The following is a 7,320-nucleotide window of genomic DNA, read 5'->3' as shown; positions in this document are numbered from 1 at the left end:
GGTGGGGGTGGCATTGCGGTTGCCAATCTAGTGTCCAACCAGAAGGACAGAGGGTTGGAGTAGAAGAAGGTGGGGAAGGGTGTAGGGCCTGGGAGGGGAGAAGAGGGTGCATGAGTTGTTTCATGCTGTCTGCTTACGGGCATTGGCACTGCAGCTGCCACCCTAGTGCCCACAGAGATGGGAGGAGGCGGATGGAGGGGGACAGCGGCAGGAGTCCCCGTGCTCTGAGAGGAAGGCGCGGCACACAGGAGCTATTGGCATCACATCTGTCAGGCCGGTGCCCAGTGCTGGGGCAATAGGGAATGGGGGACCCAGAAGGCAGGGAGGAGGAATGGGAATGTGTTGCTGTCCTTCTAGACGCTCAGCTCTGAAAAATGGGTGGACTCTGAAGTGGTTGGTTATCTTCCAGCCTGGGGAAGTGAAATGGTGGACAGAGTAGATAGGGAAGTGCCAAGAATGTGTTCAAGAGCCATGGAGAAGGGTTTGTGCCACCACTACGCAGGGAGAACAACTTTGGGATGGCAATATAACCTCTGGTCAGAGCAACCTAAGGGACTGGGGCATGAGATGGGGCAATGGGGATACTGGCACTGTCTATGGAGCCTGGCACAGGCTCTGACATTGTGTGCTACAGGGGAGGGTGATAGTTCCTCCTGCCAATCTGGTTTAGAGGGTTGTGCCAGGTGTGAGAAGGAAGGAGGTAGATGTGGAGGACTTTATTTGGGAAAACAGACTTTTTTTCTGCCAGGAACTCCTTCTATTCCCTCTTAGACATAGGGAGTGGAACTACAGATGGAGAGCAGTGTGAGACACAAAGGAGGAAGCGCGCCATTCCTAAAACCCTAAGGAAGATGGGTGGAGAGAGGCTGGCAGTTCTGCCTGGCCTCCAGCCAGTTCCCGCTGAAGATGGTCATATCCTCTATCCTGGTCTGTATGTGTCACCATTGCAGACGTAGGAGGGGAGGGAAGGACTTGATTGCTGAGGTGGGCTCTGGGATGGGAAGGGCACGTTTCTGCAGATCCCAGTTTGACTCTCCACTCTAACAAGTGAGGTGTCTCATTTTTCTCTTTGGTGTTTTTCTTTTCTCCCCCTCCCTTTGCCTCAGCCCTCTTTCATCTTTCCATCACCACCTGGGTCCTACTGCTTGGCATCCAACCAACTAGATGTCGCCATGCTTGGCAGTGCTGTATTGGCATGTGTACAGTGTCTCAGATCCTGGCACTGCGGCAAACCCAAAGCCGCCAAATGTGCTCACGACGCCACTTGGCGGCAGTGAGAGAGAGAGAGGGGGCCATGCACAATGGAGTGCCAGGCATTGGGTGGAGCTCTGTGCTGGGAAGTTGCACAAGAGGATGCCCTTAACAACTTGGCTGAGCCAGCACTTCCTAGACAACTCCAACTCTGCTGTCTCCCAGCTGGACACTCACCTAGCTCCTGCCCTCACTGCTCTCAAGAAAAGGATTTAGATGGTACTATACTCTGTTTGAATGGCTATGCAAAGTGAAACTAGAGCACAGAGGAGCAAGGATGCCAGGCCAGTGAACTTTCTGGGCAGCAAGGACAGAAAAAAATCCTAGGAGAGTGAAAAGAGAGCCTGGAGAAAAGCATGCCAGCTATATTGTCACCAAGATGGTACATGAAGAGATTGGAAGGATGAAATGCGACTCAGTGTAGAACACTTGCCCAGCGTGCATGAGACTGTCCCTGGGTTTGATCTCCAATACCACAAAAAAAAAAAAAAAAAAAACAAAGAAAATAAATACTCTTCAGGAGAGATTGGAGAGGACAAAATAGGTAGGCCTTGCTGCTGTTGGGTAGTAGAGTAGGTTGCACCAATGTGTTGCCTAGTGTCGTATGATCAGTTGAGCTGTGGTTGAACCAAACCAGTTCTTTTTCCTTGGTTAAAATGTTCATATTTAAACTGGGTGTCGTGGCATATGCCTATAATCCTGGTGACTTGGGGGAGGGGTGGGCAAGGTAGGAGGATTGCAAGGTTGAAGCTAGCCTCAGCAAGTTCGCAGGCCCTGTACATCTTAGCAAGACCCTGTCTGGGGATGGAGCTGATTGGTTAAGAACCTCTGAGTTCAATCCCCAGGAGCCTGCCCCACAAAAAAGTTCATATTCAATAACTCTCCTAGAAAGATGGAGAGATTCTTTAGACTTAGAGAGGAAGGCAGGTGTTAGGAAAACAAAGCCACCTGGGACTTGTTCTTCCAGAAGCATTGCAAGATTTTGTATTTAGGAATTTCTCAAAGGTACCCCAAATGGAATTGGATAAATTTTGTATCTTTGAAATGTACTACTGAAAATCAACAATGAACCCTGGTAGAGGGTAAAGCCCCTGGAGAAGAACACCTAGCATCTCTGGTAACACATACCAGCTCCTACAAACCTTAATCTTGAGCCACCCTCTATAAGAATATCCAGTAGAAATGGCTTTCTTTGCTTCTTGGGTAGCTGGAGGTCGGCTATAGGTCAGTGACTTGGAAGATGTGGTAGAAAATTTGCTTCTGGGTGACTTCAAGGAGGAGGGTGGGTGGCTCTGGGAGATAAGATTGCCCAGAGGGAAATATAGTCATCTGTTACCCATGCATGCAGGCCTGGGATGCTCAGGGCACGGGAGTTCTGATTTCAGCATCTCCAGAAGTGGATGAAAGCTTCATAAGAAGCAAGGTGATTTCCACAGAAGAGCAGAAAACAGGAGGCACTCAGCAAGGGGTGAGTGGACAATGTTTCTATCTTCTCCCCAGTTCAAGTGCAGTTATCATAAATAGAAAATACTATCAAACTTCTAGTCTATTGGAGGGTAAGAGGATGGGTGGGGGTTGATGTCAGGGTAATTAAGAAGACAGGTCTGAGGTAGGGGAAAAAAGGAGGGGGTGTATCTCAGTGGTAGAGTACTTGCTTAGCATGTGTGAGGTCATGGGTTTCATCCTTAGCACAGGGTGCTGCTAGCCCCCTGTGTGGGAGATACTGGTGTAGCAGGACTGGTGCTAGGTGCTAGGCACTGGGGCAACAGATATATATTGAGCTGGACTCTAGTCCAGAAAACATAGATCACTTCAGCAGGAGTTTCTGGTTCAATCACCCAAGGTGTGGTCCAGGAATGTGCATTTTAAACACACACTCAGGTGATGATGATATAGATGGATGAACTTTGAAAAACACTGTATTAAGAGATGGCAGTCACTTTATAGGACAGTTGATCTAGTCTGGGTTCCCTTGCCTTTGTGTTTCTCTTCTTCCTCAGCCATATTTGTGTCTTTACACTGTCATGGTCCATATATATATACACATATATGTGTTGTAGGATGTATGAATGTATGTGTTGGGTGAGGGCAGTAGGCAGAAAAGGAAGGATTGTGAAGTTTAATCAGGGGGCTAACTTATTCAAACTTATTCATTGGCATTAGTATAGCAGAAGAATCCCTTTGAAAACACTCTCAAATTTACTCTTCTCTTTACCCCCAGATGCTGATTGACTGGCTCCCCAGGTGTTTCTGAAATCTTATCACTGAGAACCACTAGTTTAAGAGCATTGCCACAAGATAGTTCATGGTTCAGTGAGATTTGTATGGATTTTGTATGTGATTTGTATGGTATAGGTCCTAGTCCCACATCTGGATCCTGGTTAGTAAAGTAGGGTAGGCAGAGTACAGGGCCAAGCCTACTGCAAACACCTTTCAAATTGCAGATGCTGTTGCTGCTTGAGCATTTGGTGGAGATACCCAGACGTGAGCATAATCTGGGCATTCTTAAGTCCAATTGAGAAGACAAGGTAATATGGGAGAGGGGAGGATTGTAGATGTGGAACAATGCTGAGCCCCTGCTAATTATTCATTTGAGAATTTAGTCATTGTTTAGTCATTGTATAAGAATGTGATATAGCTGGGTCAGCCTGTGTTGCCTTTCCCCCTTTCCTTGGATAGGTTCAGCTTCTTTCTGGTTCACCTATAAACACTCATCCTACTTCCACTAGCTTCTAGTCAGGAATTTCTCTGTGGCTGGGGAACTGCAAGAAACACCAGGCTCAAACTGCAAATAGGGAATGACATTTATTCCATGTCTGTGCTTTGTATGGAAGGCTGGCTGGGTCCTCTATGTCAGGGAGAGTCACTGGGTGGTCATGCAATTGAGTCATCTAGTTTTTTTGCCCGGTGTTACATTCTTTCTGTAGTCTCCCAGGCAGGGCTTTTCCTCAGTGCTACTTCCTATCTTTCCTCAAACTTTATAGGTTGTGATCTAGGTCTTTTACAGATGTTTTCTCTTGAATTTTATTTTGTCTGATCTTTTCATGTTATATTCAAACTGTAATCCTGTGGACCTGGTGCTGGGTCTTCTGTTTTTCTTGTAGCAAGCACTTCTTATTGGAACATTTCTTCCTAATTCAGTCCTCTAGACATGACACCCACATGCCTATAAATTTCTGACTAATTTTTGAGAGAAATACCTCCCTATTATGGGGCTTTTTCAGTTTTCCCTCTTTCAGGATGATATAAGTGTTTTCCCAAAACCTTCTTCCTACCTGGGTGTGGTGGTGTACACCTATAATCCCAGTGACTTGAAAGGCTAAGGCAGGATCACAAGTTGGAGGCTAGTTTGGGCAACTTAGTGAGACCCTGTCTCAAAATAAAGAATAAAAAGGTACCAGGGGTTTAGCAGAATGGTAGAGTGTCCCTGGCTTCAATCTCCAATACCACAAAACAAAAATAAAAACCCCAAAAGTTTACTCTTTTTTTTTTTTTTTTCTGGTACCAGGGATTGAATTACTCAGGGGCAGTCAACCACTGAGCTCTATCCCCAGCCCTTTTTTGTATTTTACTTACAGAGATGGTCTCACTGAGTTGCTTAGCGCCTCACTGTTGCTCACAGTCTTCCTGCCTCAACTTCCTGAGCTGCTGGTATTACAGGTTGTGAGACACCGCACCGGGCTTAAAGTTTACTCTTGATTTATCCCTTAGCTCTCCCTTCTCTAGAGTTCAGTTACTTAAGGTCCTTTCCCATGGGTTAAAGTTCAACATTTGGTCTCTCTTCTTGCTAATGGTTACATTTTCCTCTTTCTGTTCATAAGGTTTCTCTACCTACTTTTGTGTGAGGAAAATTAGCATATATTGAAGAGTGTACACTTACAGGAGTGTGGTTATGATCTGGAGGCATGTTCCTTGTGCCTATGCATATTCCCAGGGTACGATCTTTCTTGCATTCGTGTGTATCCCCATAGATATCTTGGCTGGGGTTTGCTTCTCTTTTGGAGGCTGGACTTTCTTGTTTTAGCAGTACCATTATATACAGAGAGATCTCTGTTTCAGGTGTGTGAATATCTTGTGTGCATGTGTGTAGTACTGGGGATTGAACCCAGTAGTGTTCTGCCCCTAAGCTACATCCCCAGCCTTTTTTTAAAATTTTACTTTGAAACAGGGTTTCACTAAGTTGCCATGTTGGCCTCAAACTTGTGATCTCCTGCCTCCATAGTAGCTGGAACTAGAGGCATGTATCATCATGCCTGGCTCAGATGTGGAACTGTATAGGGATGAATGATTGGATGAGTGAACATCTTAAAATAGATGAGGGTGGTGGAGATTTGGGGAATCAATGATCTATTCTATATGCCTTGAAAGTGGATAAGGAATAAATAGAAGGGGGGGGTGTTATTACTCCAGGAAAAATTGGCTTTCTTGGTTTGTATATATGCTTCTGTAAGTACACTCCAGGGCTGGGGGGGTGGGGGTGGGTAAGAACAGTTTTCTTTTTGCAGTCCTGTTGTAGACACTGCCCCATTTGGCCACTAGTGCTTCATATGTTTTTTTATATTCTTTCAGAAAACTTTGGTTTTTGTTCCTAGTTGACAAGTGGGCACCTTAAGCCATCTTCATATAGATTCTGGTTTAGAGCAAGGACAGCCAAGATCATTTATAGGTCCTTTCACCTCCTGCCTCCTAGTAATGATCCTGGTAGTAAGAAAAGACCTGAATTTGGGAACTTCCTTAGGACCTGTGTATGTTAGAAACTCCAAGCTGTGGAAGACCAGTCTTGATCCATCCATTCAGGCTTAACTTTATGGATTGCTGGGGTGATGCTATAGAATAGATGTTGCTGTGTCAGATGTTTTGAGTTTGTCACTCCACAGGATCCTGGTGACTTAATGGTCACCTCTAGTATTCTGCATAGGACTTGGCCTTCTGTCTACCAGAATGGCCACCATTCATTTTTCTCTGGAGCAGAAGGGCTTCTACTAAGAATATCAGGTCTGAGACAGGGGCTGGGGAGGAATGCTTCCAGCCACTGGAAATGTCAAATATGTACCCTCAAGAAGCATGTTGATTGATGTGTCAGTAGAGTTAGCCAGACTATTTTGCCTCATAAATTCCAGGGTTCCAGGTAAGTACAGCTGCTCAGTCAGTTTCTGTTATCACTGTGAAGGACCTGAATGTCTCCCAGCCTGGGGTTGGTTGGGTTTCAGGGGTGTTTGGTGTTGGAGGGCAAGAAGGGAAATTTATGGCTACATCAAGTCTTAGTGAAAACATTCATAGTTCAAACTAAAGCCAACCTTTCCCAGCTGTAGGTCCCTAAAATGCATGACACCATACCTTGAATTCCATGTCAGGTGTTTGCTAAGGTTTTCTTTTAAAATGTTTCATTTTCTCATTTTTTTGGTCATTGTTTTCAGATTTTATATACAAGTCACATTCCCAGAAAGCACAGAGTGAAAAAGCTTCTTTTCTCATACACATGCTGCTAAGAAAATAGTTTTATACACAGAATTTCAACAGGAGAAAAAGATAGGGAGAGAGGAGTGTGAGAGGGATGTTGAAAAGAAGGAAAGGAAGGGTTGAAGCAAGCGCTAGACTTCAGTGGGTTAGTTGTTCTTCCCTTCTAGTGCCTACATTTATGACTGACATTTTTGGTATCATCTGAATAACTAGTTCAGCCAATTGTAGCTTACCTGTAATTGGCTGAAGTTGGAGTTCTGGATTTTAAAACTGAATGGGACAGGATGTGAAATTCACAGAATACATGGGGACTAAGGACTAAGCTGGATTTTCTCTTCCTCACTCCCCTCCCATGTTTTCTGCACTGCTACTACTACTGCTTCAGTATAAACATGTTCAGAGAGCACAGTGTTTGAGAGACTGAAAAACTAAGTCCCAGAACTGGCTGACTTGTGAATATTAAATGGATAATGGTGGTGGAAGCAGTGTGAGGGAAGAGATCTTGGGGATAAGGGAGCAGGAGACATATCTGGAGGACATGGAAAATTTTGCAGGCTTTTCTTGCTAAAATAAAACATTTCATTTTCTACCCTGTGCCACTTTAGCTGG

The sequence above is a fragment of the Spermophilus citellus genome (assembly GCF_964194105.1).
Source record: "Spermophilus citellus genome assembly, chromosome: 4".
NCBI lineage: Eukaryota > Metazoa > Chordata > Mammalia > Rodentia > Sciuridae > Spermophilus > Spermophilus citellus.
The sequence above is the reverse complement of the archived record's forward strand: the minus strand, read 5'-3'. Positions refer to the sequence as shown.